We start from the raw sequence: 16,564 nt of genomic DNA, 5'->3' as shown, positions 1-16,564 counted from the left end.
CCTACTAGCTGTAGAATTTTATATGTCAAAAAAAATTTTTTACAAAGCCAGAAAAAGACTTTGAAATGCTAAGAATCCAATTTTACACTTATACATATAAATTATGGGCCAAAATTATTTCGGCCGGGCACACCCAAATGAGCTGCATTACCTGGACACACCCTCACACTCGCATACATACTATGCACGTGTGAAACGTGCAGAATGGTGTGATGTGAGACTCACAGTGCCAGGCACCCTCTACAGTAAAAGATCAAAAGCACAGTCTATAGACTTCAAAGTAAAAGATTCCTCTGGACATTCTAATGTGGCTTTATAGTGCTACAAAAGTCTTAATTTAACATTCCTTTGGGGGTTTTGCTGTAACTATGTAAGTTAGAAACAAACCGTCACACAAATACATAAAGACACCTGAAAATATCAACTTAAAAAGTCAAAGAAAAACAATGATTATTTTAATCATTAAAAAAAAAAACCCTTCTTAGAACTCTGATTTACAGTTTGAAAGACCCTTAAGAGAAACGATAAATGTTTGTTTTACACATGGCTTCCTTTTTTAGACTGAAGTATAGCTAATTTACCATATTCTAATAGTTGCAGGTGTAGAGCAAAGTAATTCAGTTATTTATACATATATATTTAAATACATATTTAAACATACATAAACTTACATATTTATTATTTTTCAGGTTCTTTTCTATTATAGGTTATTATAAGATATTGAATACAGTTCTTATTGCTATATAGTAAACCTTTGTTATTTGTCTATTTTATGTATAGTTTAATCCCAAACTCTTAATTTACCCCTCCCCTTTTCCTTTGGTAACCATGGCTTTCTTTTCTACGTCAGTGAATTCATTTCTGCTTTGTAAATAAGTTCATCTGTATTAATTTTTAGATTCCACATATAAGAGCATATGTTTATCTTTTTCTGCCTGACTGACTCACTTAGTATGATAATCCAGGTCCATCCATGAGGTTAGAAAAGGCATTATTTCATTCTTTGCATGTTTTACTAATATTCCATTGTGTGTGTGTGTGTCTGTCTCTGTGTGTGTACACACCACATCTTCTTTATCCATTAATTGGACACGTCCATTTGGCAGATACTTAGGTTGCTTCTATGTCTTGGCTATTGTAAATAGTGCTGCTACGAACACTTGGGTGCATGTATCTTTTTAAACTAGTTTCTGTCTTTTCTATATATATGCAGAATATATATATATATATATATGCTATATATGTATATGTGCAATATATATATATTCTCTTCTAGATTTATTATAGTTTTATAAAACATTTACTGTTGCTATTGTCATATAGGGATTCATCTCTGGTACATTAAAAGACATCATTTCTAATAAAGATTTCAGTAGTTTCAGTTACCAGAGACCAACAATCTAAACTTTAAAAACATGTCCCCACCCACCTCTAGCAATGGCCGTGGGGCTGAAAAAGGTGAGTTTTTATTTCAACTTCAAAGAAGGGCAATGCCAAAGAATGTCCAAATGGCCATACAATTCCTCTCATTTTCACATGCCAGCAAGAAAATGCTCAAACCAGGCTTCAACAGTATGTGAACCAAGAAATTCCAGATGTACAAGCTGAATTTACAAAGGGCTTCCCAAGTGGCACAGTGGTAATGAATCTGCCTGCCAAGACACAAGTTTGATCCCTGGGTTGGGACGATCCCTGAGTTGGGACGATCCGCTGGTGGAGGAAATGGCAACCCAACCCACTCCAATATTCTTTCCTAGGAAATCTCGTGGAAAAAGGAGCTTGGTGAGCTACAGTCCATGAGGTTGCAAACAGTAGGACATGACTGAGCACATACATGCACAGAGGAATCAGAGATCAAACTGCCAACATCTGTTGGATCACAGAAAAAGCAAGGGAATTCCAAGAAAAACATCTACTTCTGCTTCACTGACTATACTAAAGCCTATGACCGTTTGGACCACAACAAACTGTGGGAAATTCTTCAAGAGATGGGAATACCAGACCACCTTATCTACCTCCTGAGAGACCTGTATGCAGGTCAAAAAACAAGTTAGAACCAGACATGGATTGGTTCAAAACTGGGAAAGGAGTACTTCAAGGCTGTATATTGTCATCCTGCTTATTTAACTTATATGCAGAGTACATCATGCAAAATGCTGGGCTGAATGAATCAAAAGCTGGAATCAAGATTGCCAGGAGAAATATCAATAACCTCAGATATGCATGTGATACCACTCTAATGGCAGAAAGTGAAGAGGAACTAAAGAACCTCTTGATGAAGATGAAAAAGGAGAATGAAAAAGTTGGCTTAAAACTCAACATTCAAAAAACTAAGATCATGGCATCCAGTCCATCACTTCATGGTAAATAGATGGGGAAAAAGTATAAACAATGGCAGATTTTATTTTCTTGGGCTCCAAAATTACCTTGAGGTTGACTGCTGCCATGAAATTAAAAGATGCATGCTCCTTGGAAGGAAAGCTATGACAAACCTAGACAGCATATTAAAAAGCAGAGACATCACTTTGCTGACCTCAAAGCTATGGTTTTTCCAGTAGTCATGTACAGATGTGAGAACTGGACCATAAAGAAGGCTGAGCACCGAAAAATTGATGCTTTCAAATTGTGGTGCTGGAGAAGACTCGGGGGAATTCAATTCTAAAGGAAATCAGCCCTGAATATTCATTGGAAGGACTGATGCTAAAGCTGAAGGTCCAATACTTTGGCTACCTGATGGGAAGAGCTGATTCACTGGAAAAGACCCTGATGCTGGGAAAGACTAAGGGTTGGGGGTGACCGAAGATGACATGGTTGGATGACATTATCGACTCAATGGACATGAGTCTGAGCAAACTCTAGGAGATAGTGAAGGACAGGGAATCCTGCATGCTGCAGTCCATGGGGTTGCAAAGAGTGGGACTTAGAGATTGAACAACAATAACCCACATCCACCCCACCCCCCATTCCCCTGTTGCATCAACAAATCATTAGCCAATCTACTCTAAGGAGATGGAAGTGGCCAATATTATCCTGGAGAAACATGAATCCAAGACTGTTAAGACTGCTATGGGGAACTTCACTGGGAGTCAGGGCTGCAGCCTTATGTCTTTCCCAAAGGCATCTTCAATGAGAAGCTGGCTCTCCTCTACCTGCCATCCAGTGTTTAATTCCCATAGCTTCTGGAAGACAGCTACCATGAATTTGTCAGTTTCATCAAGTATGCAATCTCATTTTCCAGTGGTACTTACCTATATACTAACATTCTATTTCCCATATATCAATCCACAGGCCTTATTTCTGGAACTCTTCTAAACTAGGACTTTGAAATAAAATAAGAACCAAGGTCATTAAATTATTACCCACATATTCCAAAGGGAATAGAAATAAAAGCCACTTAACATTGAACCTCTGAGTTTCCTGGTGTGTGAAGTCAACAAAATCCAGTAGTAAGTCACTAAATAATCCATTTGACCTGCCTATTCATTGGATTTTCTGGTCTGTGCTGTGTACCCCCCTTGCCTGTTGCCAAAACAGAGCATGCCTCTTACAGTAATCATCCTCTAACGCTGTGAGAAAGACTTAAAGATTGATTTTTAAAGGGTGTGGAGGAAGGAAATCAGAATTACACTTCACCCTACACTAACAAGGTTAATTTTCTATGAAAAAGGGAAGCACAGTGCAGCCTTGAAGGTTAATTAAAAGCAAATAAGCAAACCAATCAAACAAACAAAAAAACAGAAACCACCCTGCCTCTGCTCAGGACCGCTTTTCTATACAGCTCTAACCATGTTGAAAACGCAACTAGTCCTGAGACCGACCTACACACTTTTATCCTAGAGAAATCAGATGAGCGGTTTATTCCAAGGTCACACTCCATTACTTCTAGCAGGACAACTGAATAAGACCAATAGTACATCACTGCATTCAGTTCAGTTCAGTTCAGTTCAGTTCAGTCGCTCAGTTGTGTCCGACTCTCTGCAACCCCATGAACCGCAGCACGCCAGGCCTCCCTGTCCATCACCAACTCCCAGAGTCCACCAAAACTCTTGTCCATCAACATTACCCCCCGCAAAAGGCTATATTTTGCCAACAACTGCTGTGGAATCATCTCATCTTAGGTCCAGAGGCAAAACTATTCAAGTGTTCAAAAAGTACTCATTAGAAGAGAGGCATCTCTTTTGCTTCATGACTCTTATTTGGAAGAGTGAATTAAGAAAACATGGTATTGGTCCTAGACACAGGCTTTCTAGGGAAGGCTGGAGGAGAATTCCTTTTCTAACACAAGATTTGGAAACTTGTAAGTTATCTACTGTCCTTGCAACTTCAGTAAAAGTCTCAGGAAATTCAGGAGATAAAATCCTGAAATTCTGTCAACTCTTTCAAAAACATCTTCCAATTAGGGTTAGGAATTAATCTGCCTATAATCTGGAAATTATTTGCTCTAAGAGTGTAAGAAGTCATGACAGTTCAAGAAAAACCTACAGCTAATATTATACTTAACAGTGAAAGACTGAATGGTTTCCCCTAATACTGGAAACAAGACAAGGATGTCTGCTCTCACAACTCACATTCAAAGCTGGAGGACTTACTAGCTGATTGTCAGCCATATTATAAAGGATACAACAGAAACCAAACAGTATTATACTGGCCTAGAGACAGATATCTAGATCAATGGAATGGGACAAATAGTCCAGAAATTGAGTCATACATAAAAAGTCATTTGATTTTTGATAAAGTTTCTCAAGGAAACTCAATGAGAATGAATTCTCGAAAAATGGTGCTGCAATAATTAGACATCGTTATGGAAAAAAATTAACCTCAACCTATATACAAAAATAACTTGAAATGGATTACAGATCCCAATGTAAAAGCTAAAACTACAAAACTTACAGCAATTTCTAGAAGAAGATCTTTGTGATCTTGGGCTTCTTGTTGTTCACTGTTCAGTCACTCAGTCATGTCCGACACTTTGTGATACCATGAACTGCAGTACACCAGGCTTCCTTGTTCCTCATTATTTCCCGGAGTTTGCTCGAACTCACGTCCATTGAGTGGAAGATGCCATCCAACCATCTCATCCTCAGTTGCCACCTTCTCCTGTAATTCCCTTACTTTTTCTACGATCCAATGGATGTTCGCCATTTGACCTCTGGTTCCTCTGCCTTTTCTAAATCCAGCTTGTACATCTGAAGTTCTCGGTTCATGTACTGCTGAAGCCTAGCTTGAAGGATTTTGAGCATTACCTTGCTAGCATGTAAAATGAGCACAATTGTATGGTAGTTTGAACATTCTTTGCCATTGCTTCTTCTTTAGTATTGGAATGAAAACTGACCTTTTCCAGTCTTGTGGCCACTGCTAGGTTTTCCAAATTTGCTGGCATATTGAGTGCAGCACTTTAACAGCATCATCTTCTAGGATTTGAAATAGTTCAGTTGGAATTCCATCACCTCCTGTAGCTTTGTTCGTAGTGATGCTTCCTAAGGTCCACTTGACTTCACATTCCAGGATGTCTGGCTCTAGGTGAGTGATCACACCACTGTGGCTATCCAGGTCAGTATAGTTCCTCTGTGTATTCTTGCCACCTCTTCTTAATATCTTCTGCTTCTGTTAGGTCCATACTGTTTCTGTCCTTTATTGAGCCCACCTTTACATGAAATGTTCCCTTGGTATCTCTAATTTTTTTGAAGAGATCTCTAGTCTTTCCCATTCTATTGTTTTCTTCTATTTCTTAGGGGGAAAAAAAATCATGAAACATTTTCAAAAAAAGATAAATTGAACTTCTTTAAAATCTAAAATTCTGTTCTTTGAAAGTCACATAAAAATGACAAGGCAATCCTCAGGCTTGAGAAAACCTTTTTTATATCTCTTCTCTGATTAAAGACTCAAATCCGGAATAGATAAATAGCTCTTACAACCAATAGAAGATAACTCTCTTAAAAGTATGGCCAAAAGACTTAAATAGTCACTTCTCCAAAGAAGATATAGAAGCAGCAAATAAGCATTTGAAATGATATTCCATATTATTGTCATTCATTGTCATTAGGAAAGTGTAAACAAAAACCACAGTGAGATACCACTACACACTCAAAAGAATGGTTACAATTAAAAGACTGAATACCAGGTCTTGGTGAGAATTTAGAGAAACTAGAACTCTTAGATACCACTGGTGGGAATGTTAAATGGTATAGTTATCTTGGAACACATTTTGACAATTTTCATATAATTAAATTCATTTACCATGTAACTCAGATATCTCATTCTTAGGTATTTGCCCTAAGAAATGAAAAGATATTCCACCAAAGACTTACACATGAATGTTCATAGTAACTTCATTCATAATAGTTCTACACTGGAAACAATCCAAATATCCATTAATAACAGATGAATGAAAACCTATTGTAACAACTGAAAACTATCCAACAATAAAAAGGAACTACTGACATATGCAACAAAACTGATGAATCTGAAAAATATTTTGCTAAGTGAAAGAAGCCAGATATAAGAGCAAGGCAGAGAAAACTACATGCCATATGATTCTATTTATATAAAATTACATAAAAGGCAAAACTAAAGATGAGAAGTTGTCAGGGATGGGGAGGTAAGGGGAAAAGGCAGAGAGGAAGTGGTGGTGGGGGGAGAAGTTAAAAGGGAGCTGTAAAAAAACTTTCTGGTATGACTAAAATTATCTTTATCTTGATTGTGACACTGATTACATACATTTGTCAAAAGTCACAAAATTTTCTATTTAAAATTTGTGGACTTTATTGTATATAATTTAAATAATAAATACAGTTGATTTAAAAAAATTTAATGAATCTACATGTTCACTAAAGTGCCTTTGGGGTTAAGTAATACATCATCTCAAACCCTTTGCTGCATGATGCAGGGTATAAACAAAAGTGAAACAATACATTAGGTAAACTGGCTAAATCAATGGCTTCAAAAAGTTTAAAACAGACCTTAGAATTAAAATGTAGGAAGTTACAGTGATTTGAAAAAAGACCTATAATTTTAAAGAATACTAAGTAAAAATAAACGTTGGTCTTTTATGTTTACAAAGTTTATCATCCAGTAAGAATTCTGGAAAGGCAAAAGAAATTCCTCGGTAAACAAAAATTGCAATAGCAGAATTTTTAATAGGTAGTATTTCACTTGTCACATGGTGCAATTGTTCATTTGTTTGTCTTTCTCCCCTCATCATTCAGGCTCTAACTTCTATAAGCAGGGGTCCCCAACCTCTGGAATTTAATACCTGATGATCTGAGATGGAGCTTATGTAATAACAATAGAAACAAAGTGCACAAAAAATGTAATGCACTTGAATTATCCCCAAACCACCCTCCCCAGGTCTGGGGAAAAACTGTCTTCCATGAAACCGGTCCCTGGTGCCTAAAAGGTTGGGGACCGCTATACAGAGGACAGTCCATGCCCTGTTCATCACTGAATTTCCAGCAAACTGCTTGGCACATAAATGATTGTTGAATAAAAGATGAACTGCAGAGGTTCTTGTGCTAAATTACGTTTCTTCTGAAGAGTCCACATGTAAGTAAAACTCCCTACAGATGTGCGTATAGTAGATATGCTTCCATGAAACATTAGCACTATTCATTCATGCTTCAGAGCCTTCTTTATTTCAATTTAAAGATTATAAGGTTCTAAAGAGAAATCAGGAAACTGTAATGTCTCACCTTTAAATACATAATGTGCAATCATTTTTAAAAAATCTATTTTAATTTCGCTTTTACTAACCAATCCTACAACTTAGTAGAGTTTTTTTCAAGATAATAGCTGTTCTGAACAAAGGATTAATAGTGTGAAATTTCATGCATATCTTGTTTTATTAAGACAAAATCTGATGATCTGGAATTTTGTGCCAGGTTTAATGCATTATCATGGGAAGTAGAATATGTTGGAAAAGATTGTCCTACCTAGCTCAGAGCGACCGAAAAATTCTCTACGGTAAAATTAGTGTAAGCCAATTCAAGACCACAGATTGATTTAGTATCTGGCAGAAACTAAACTTACATAAGGCAGCTAAAAAACAAACAACAATAACAACAAATCAAAATGTTGTATCATATGTTGCAAACACTCCAGAAATGTTTTATCAACAGAGTGGCTACGACTGAGGTGGCAAAAAAAAGCTCAGGTCTCAGAGACAGAAGAGTATCATGTTATGGTTTTGTCACGAGGTGAATTAGGTAAAGGCATCAAGTTATGCAAGTCATTTAACCTCCTTATCTATAACATGGAGACTAGTATTTTGAGGATCAAATAAAGTAAACAAGCAAAAGTTCCACTTAAAATACAAAATGTGCTACAGATACATGTTACTATGATGCTAGAAAATCTAGCTGAAGGAAAGAAATGCTTACCTTCCTTTATTTATTTATTTGGGCTTCCTTGATAGCTCAGTTGGTAAAGAATCCACCTGCAATGCAGGAGACCCTGGTTCGATTCCTGGGTCGGGAAGATCCGTTGGAGAACGGATAGCTTACCCAGTATTCTTGGGCTTCCCTTGTGGCTCAGCTGGTAAGGAATCCTCCCACAACGCGGGAGACCTGGGTTCGATCCCTGGGTTGGGAAGATCCCCTGGAGAAGCGAACGGCTACCCACTTCAGTATTCTGGCCTGGAGAATTCCATGGACTATACAGGGCCCCAAAGAGTTGGACAAGACTGAGGGACTTTCACTTTCACTTTCCAGGCATCAGTAAAAGCAAATAATTTAGTAAATTACAAATCATCAGTTCAACAGCCTTTTCACTAATTTGAAAGTGATTGTGGGCTCAGTTAATCAATATTTGAAGATAAAAAGATTTTATTTTAAACATACTTATTTGGAATTTATTTTAAACTCCACAGGACATTTGACGTTTCTTAAAAACATCTCCCTGATCTGATTTCCTTGCATTTCTTTAATATCACATTTAAAAATCTTGGGTTTATTTGAATTAAAACTTCCTTAATCATGTTGATTTTTCTGAATTGTCTTCTATAATTACAAGTAACATGAGTTTCTTAACAAAGACTTCAGAAATGGCACCAGTGCGGCCGACCTTTGTTTCAGTGTGACAATAAACCATGCAAACAATTAATTTTACCACTATATTTGATAGATAAGGCATAAAATTATATTTTATTTAGAAAAAAATACTTAAAGCATGTCTGTTGTAATAAAATATATGCAACCACATAAAATTCCACTCTTTTTTGGCTCGCATTTGTCACTGACTATAGTGTTAAGGTTTTTCACAACACCACGGTACCTCACTCCAAGATCAGACAGATAAACCCATTCGTATTTCTCAGTCATGGGTTTGGAAGTATAAAATAAAAGTACTATCCACTAACTAGTCTCAAAGGAATAAATCAGTTTAGTTTTTTATATATTATTTTTGAAAGCCATAAGAAAAGTTCTTACTACACTTTTGAAATAGTTTCATAAAACAAAAATTGCTTTGCAAGTTAGCTATTTCTGAAATTTCCAGCTCACTTCTTTTTGCTTACTTTTTGCTTACTTCCAGCCCACTTCTTTTTGCTTCCCACTTTTGTTTTACATATTCAAACAGAGTTCAACTCAGGTATCAAACAAAGATCACAGTGCTATAAATTATAATTCCTTATCATTAATGTAAGATCTATAGCCAATGGTATATCCTTTAGAAAAGTTTTTTTTTTAAGTTCTTATTTTGTTAAATAAATTACCCTTTAATTTATTTGTTTTTAAGGTAAAGTTTTTACCTTCAGAATATTTTACAAACTGCTATGGAATTATGAAAAATCAAGGAGTTTAGAATTCAGTTGTGTCATACTCCGCACTACAGCCCCGGCTTCCAGATCACAGTGCTCTGTTATAAGATCTCAGAGAATGCCCTACTTCTTAGTCATACTTATCAAAATTGAACAATTATATACTCCATTATTTAAACCTGCCTTTCCAGCTAAAAGGTAAAAGCTTCTGAAGAGCCAGTACCATCATGTTACCATCATGTTTCTCAGGTTCACACATCCCCAAGGCCTTCCATATAGTAGACACACTATTTGCCAAATGAATGGGAAAATAAGATGTATAAAACAGTAATAGCCTTCAGAGGCACGTCTAAAATAAATAAAATGGTATGTATAATGACCTATATACTTGGAAACTTCATCCATCTATGCCACTGAATCAGAGAATTGGCAATAAATGAGGTGTTCAGTGAATTAATACTCAACTAGAGTACATAAATGTGATTACAAAGCTACAGAGGAATGGACACAGTAAATTAAGAAAGGCCTATCTGAAGAAGTAGATTTTATACAAGATTTTTATATTTTCTCATATTTTTACAGCATCATAATCATACATGACCATATACTGGAAGCTAAATCTGAACAATAGTTAATCTATTAAATCTAAAAATTTGATAGGCACTAGTAAATTGAAAGATATAGTCGCTGCCCTCAAGAGACTTCTAACACAGTTGAAAAGTCAGTATATACATATAAAAGGTTATATATGTGATTGTACACAGCAGCACGTGCTTGGTTCCCATGAAGTGATACAGGCAATAAACAGCTCAGTTCAGTGGAAGGAGTGGAGGAAGCAGGACCCAGACTAAGTGTATATGTGCTGGACAGGACAAAGAGGAGAACAATTTGGACAGACTTAAGGAGCTTTGCGATGACACTAGAAAATAAGTTTCTACAACAGAAGGATAGCAAACTCACTCACTGACAGGGGCAGTTAACAAAGGAGTGAAGCCTGCAGGATGAAAAACACGAACAGCCATTTGGCCTCAATGTTGGAGGCAAGAGGATCTCTGCCGGGGACAGTGGGGACTATGGAGCATACACCCATATAAAAAGGGAAGCTGTTATGTTGCTCCAACAGATCGCTGACACACCTCCCAATTTTTTAACAAAAGGTGTAAAATTCAATTTTTTTAAATTTAAAATTTCTCACTTTTTAAATGCTAGAAAATAAATGTTTTCAATACCATGTTAAAACCAAAACATGTTTGCAGCCAATTCTGCTGGTGCCCCACAGGCTTGCAACACTGCTTTGCCATGTGGAATTCCACCATGAGAGATCTGGACTTCATCCTGCAGTCACTGACTTAAGAGATTTCACATTTATTTCATAATTTGCTTAGTTTTATACCTCTGCACAGTCCAGTATGTATCATGTAATACACTCAGCACTGCCAAATTATTTCACATTGGCCTTGTGTAAGTATTTCTCTGTTACAGGCCAATTTCTTTCATTTAACTAACTGAAGAGTGACTTATAAGCTTCAGCTGAAATAACATTCGAAATGACAGTAATAAAACAGTGTTGATGGAGCAGGACCTAAGAGAATGCTGACATTATATGTGTACACCACAACCCACTAGAAACACACATATAATCACTGGAGCTCCACTTCTCAAAAAACATGTGCCATAATCTACTACAAAGGAAAAGTTCATACCCTTTCCAGCATTTTCCCATAATTAGCAACTTTCTAAAGACTTACTATACAGTATACTTTCATTACCAAGCAGCACTCAAATAAATGTAACAATGTTTTAATTGTACCAATCACTATAAGCTTTTAGCTATCCAAAAACAATACTTAGGTATTAAAGGCCTATGCTTTAGCATTTCAATAAGCTTAGGGAAAGAAAAGATAATTAGTATCAGAGACTTGTTGATTCGTTTTGATGACAGTATTACAGAAAGTTAGAATTATAATTCAAAGGTAATTCCCAGGTGAGAAAATTCTTAGTGCATAATTATGATATAAAATACAGAACTATGAAAATTGCTTAATCACATGTCTTGAAATATTCACAATGAAAGTCATCAAAGTATAAAAGAAACATTAAACAAGCAATGTTTCTACTACTCAATTTGCTCCAGTCCCTGGGAACCCCTAACCTGAGTCATCCACTCCATGAATGAAAGTTTTCAGGCCTGTAGGGTACCATAATGTGTAGACTGGTCAACTCAAATCTATCATCGTTACTGAAAAAAAGCTAAAGCACATGTGTCACCTTGGTTCTACTGTATCCTTTGAATAAGAAATGATCATGGGTTGAATTTAAGAACATGTCACTAGAAACAAAACAATTCTACCATAACTCTATTAGTGGGAAGCTCAGAGGCTCCCTATTTCTGTCAGAACCTGTTGAAGACCCTCATAGCCTCCAGCATTCTGAAGTCCCTACCCACATTTTATCAGAAATATTAAAATATATTCACTTACAATAGTGAATATTTATAGTATAAGAAATTGAACTGAAAATAAGAATTGTCTTAATAAGCTTTTCATTCTTTTTTTAAAATTTTATTTCTTCCTTTCTGATTTTTTAAAATTTATTTATTTTTTAATTGAAGGATAATTGCTTTACAGAATTTTGTTTTCTGTCAAACCTTAATGTGAATCACCCATAGGTATACATATATTCCCTCCTTTTTGAACCTCCACCCCATCTTCCTCCCCACCCCACCCCTCTAGGTTGATACAGAGCCCCCATTTGACTTTCCTGAGCCATATAGTAAATTCCTGTTGGCTCTCTATTTTACATATGGTAAAGTAAGTTTCCATGTTACTCTCTCCATACATCTCACCCTCTCCTCCCCTCTCCCCATGTCCATAAGTCTATTCTCTATGTCTGTTTGTCCATTGCTGCCCTGTAGATAAATTCTTCAGTACCATTTTTCTAGATTCCGTATATATGTGATAGAATACGATATTTCTCTTTCTCTTTCTGACTCACTTCACTCTGTATAATAGGCTCTAGGTTCATCCACCTCATTAGAACTGACTCAAATGTGTTCCTTTTTATGGCTAAGTAATATTCCATTGTGTATACGTACCACACCTTCCTTATCCATTCATATGTCGATGAACATCTAGGTTGCTTCCATGTTCTAGCTGTTATAAATAGTGCTGCAATGAACAACGGGATACTTGTGTCTTTTTCAATTTTGATTTCCTCAGGGTATATGCCTACGAGTGGGATTGCTGGGTCATACGGTGGTTTTATTCTTAAAGTTTTTTAAGGAATCTCCATACCATCCTCCACAGTGGCTGTATCAATTTACATTCCCACCAACAGAGAAAGAGGGTTCCCTTTTTTCCACACCCTCTCCAGCATTTATTGTTTGCAGACTTTTTGATGATGGCCATTCTGACTGGTGTGAGTGATATCTCATTGTAGTTTTGACTTGCATTTCTGTAATAATGAGCGATGCTGAGTATCTTTTCATGTGTTTGTTAGCCATCTGTGTGCCTTCTTTGGAGAAATGTCTGTTTAGGTCTTTTTCCCACTTTTTGATTTGGGGTTGTTTGCTTTTCTGGTACTGAGTTGTATGAGCTGCTTGTATATTTTGGAAATTAATCCTTCGTTTCATTTGCTATTATTTTCTACCATTCTGAGGCTTGGCTTTTCATCTTTGAGCCTACTCCAATCAGGTTTTTGTCCCTATCCCTCCACTATCATAACTCTTGTCAAGTTCACCAGTGACCCTGAGGTTGCTAAATCCAATAAGCAACCCTCAGTCTTCAAGCTACTTGACATGACATCACTGATTCACTCTCTCCTCCCTGAGATTCCTTCTTTATTGATTTCAGGGATATGCTTTTAATTTTCTTCTTGTCCCTCTGACTGCTCTTTCTCAGTAATCTTTACTTGTTCCTTCCCAGGTGGCACTAGTGGTAAAGAACCCACCTGCCAATGCAGGAGATGTGAGAGGCAGGTTCGATCCCTAGGTTGGGAAGATCTCCTGGAGCAGGGCATGGTAACCCACTCCAGTATTCTTGCCTGGTGAATCCTATGGACAGAGGAGCCTAGCAGGCTGCAGTTCATGGGGTCGCCAAGAGTCAGGCACGACTGAAGCAACTTAGCACCTTATCAACTCACCCTCTAAAGCCTGAAATGCCTCAGGCTCAGCCCAAGTCCTTCATCACAGAAAAAGTAACTCATAGTTCCTTCCTCCCATAGTATGGGTCAACAGAATTAACATCCACTAATAATAACACTATTACTTAGAGAATGGAAACAATTAGGTCCACTATGTCAGAAATATGTGCATATTTCCTTTGGCTTAAGATACATCCTTATGAAATTTCTTCTCTTTTCTACAAACTATAAATACTGATATGACCTAAGCTTTGGTTCATGGACTGTTTTCCCTGTCTATGTACACTCCCTATATGATTTCATCCAAAGTCTGCTGGCAACTTCCAAATTTCTATCTCTAGCTTGGACCTCTTCCTTAAACTCTAGATTTCTGAATCCAACAAGCTGCTCAACTTCTCTGCTTGGAAGCTTAACATAACATGTTCAAAATAGCTCTTGGTTATCTTTCCCAAACCAGTTCCTCCATCAGAGCCCCATCCTCAGTTCATGACAACTCCATAACTATGCAAATAGCCTTGGTATTATCCTTCCTCTGATGTCTCTCATATTCCTCAAAGAGTTGGCCAGGAAATATTATTGGCTCTACCTGTAAAATAAATCTTGGTCAATTCTCACTATCTCCTCTACTGCTAGTGGCGTCTCTCAACTGGATTATTGCAAACAGCTGTTAACTTGTCTCTGCTTCCAGCCTTAATCACCCTACTCTATTTTTCTATCTCAACACAGTGGTTGGTGATTCTATTAAAATGCAAGTCAAGGCACCTTGCTCCTTTGCTTCAAACTCTCTAGTGACTTCTTGTTTCATTCAGAGTAAAAGCCAAAGTTCTTATAATGGTCCACCAGGCAGACCTACATGATGAGCCCCTCAAACATTCATAACTTGATTTACTACTACTTTGTGGCCTTCTCACTGGTCCTGGAACAGACCATGCACACTTCTGCCCAAGGCCTTCACTGGTCCCTCTGCTAGAACACTCTCCCCCCAGGTATCTCTGCATGGCCAACTTCCTCCCTCAAATCACCTTCTCAGTGAGCCCTACCATGACCACATTATTTGAAATTGCCAAAGGCCCTGCTTTTCTTCTTCAGCATACCCAATGTCCCTTACCTTGCTCTACTTCATCTTTCTCCAAATACACTTACTACTCTCTAAAGTACTATATAGCTTTGCTATGTTCAGTGTTTATCTCCTAGTAGGATATAAGCTCTACAAAGGCCGGACTCTTTTCTTTATTTTGTTCACTGTCTGTAGCTCTGGAGTCTAGAACAATACCTAGCACACACAGAAGGCATGTATTACGTTGAATGAATGAATGAATCTAATTAAACATTTAATAATTTCAATTTCATTATTTTCTTCTAAAATTTGAGACTTTTACCAAATCCTGAACATTTCTGTTGCTTCTAAAAAAATTCCTTTGTATTTGAAGACTACAAAGATCTCAGCCTGACCTCCTGACCCAACACAAATGCAGCAGCCCCAGGGAAGCCAGAGCCATCCTATCTTTGGCCAACATTAGTTCTCCTCCAGGAGTCCACTTAGTCCTTATCGGGAAACATCTAATACATCTCCAAACACATATATTTCGCTCTCCCACCTAGATAAGAAACAATTCTGCAGGATTTGCACCAAGTAGTCAGCACAGTACTCAGTACTTCATGCAGAAGTAAAAGCTGTTTTTTGATGGACTTGGCGAACATTTTTAAAGTACTAGGTTTATTAAGTTTAAGATATTATACAACACATAACAGGGCACAGGGTTATCTGAGGTATATGCTCCCCCTTTTATGAATGATACTCCATGATTATTCTGGAGCATCCTATGCCTATTTTGACTAGGTTTGTAACTATGCTAGTTAGATGTAAATGTCTTTCTAATGTGCTTAAATTTGTTTTTCTTAAATATCTCTTTGAAACTTTCAGACTATTAATTTGTTTTGAATGAATGGTTTAAAAATCTTAAGCTTTGGGGCTAACAGAAAATGGTAACATGGTCTGACTCACATTATATAAACTGTGATAATGGTAGGAGTTGGGGCTGGAGAAATAATAATTGCCTCATTCCAGTAACAGTGGCTTTCTTAAAAAGGACTCACATGAAATCTACAGGGTACAAGAGAAAAAGACATGGACCACTGGTACTCTTTAAGTCTAAAAGTACTTTGTATAACATTATTTGTTACAAAGAGAATTTTTAAAATCTCTGAATTTATTTTTTGGCAGCTGGAAAGAAATCATTAGCAAGCAGACAGAAGTTGGGGGAATGAGACTGCTGGAAATAGGAGTTAGGAAAAATAACTTGATCAATTAGAGATCAGTGGGACATGCCAGCTGTTCTTAGTGCAACAGTATAGACTGCCCAACATCTGTGACTGAGAAATACTACAATTTGTTGCCTATTTAATGTGATCAAAATACAAAATCTGTGAACAATTGCTTGTAAACAGAAACAGGGGCTTCCAAGAACTAGAAATCTTCCTATACATCACTTCTTTTTGTCTTAAGCGCTAACTTCGTTTACTATATGTCATACACTGCCACTTGCTTTACATCTGTTATTTCACTTAATCAAAACAAGCCTATGAGATAGCTGCTATTATTATCTTCATTTTATAGATACGGAAAAAGAGGTTCAGAGAGTTAAATAACTTCCCTAAGGATTACACCCTGGA

General features: G+C 37.0%; 1 protein-coding gene across 41 annotated transcripts in view; it reads right to left on the bottom strand.

The window, feature by feature from the left end:
* Window positions 1-16,564, bottom strand: part of FRMD6 (FERM domain containing 6) — a 384,502-nt gene that overhangs the window by 61,686 nt on the left and 306,252 nt on the right. The window contains exon 1 of one of the 41 annotated variants that reach the window (XM_081507307.1): window positions 4,891-5,729. The exons of 39 other annotated variants lie outside the window; for them this stretch is intronic. The gene's annotated coding sequence lies outside the window, so the exon portion shown is untranslated. Of the gene's footprint in view, window positions 1-4,890; window positions 5,730-16,564 lie in introns of those variants that run through there. One more of the 41 variants, XM_081507315.1, reaches the window with a different exon arrangement.

The sequence above is a fragment of the Giraffa tippelskirchi genome, chromosome 7 (genome assembly GCF_054371585.1).
Source record: "Giraffa tippelskirchi isolate mGirTip1 chromosome 7, T2T-mGirTip1v1.2.pri, whole genome shotgun sequence".
Taxonomy (NCBI): domain Eukaryota; kingdom Metazoa; phylum Chordata; class Mammalia; order Artiodactyla; family Giraffidae; genus Giraffa; species Giraffa tippelskirchi.
Note: the sequence above shows the minus strand (reverse complement) of the source record. Positions and strands in the feature narration are given on the sequence as shown.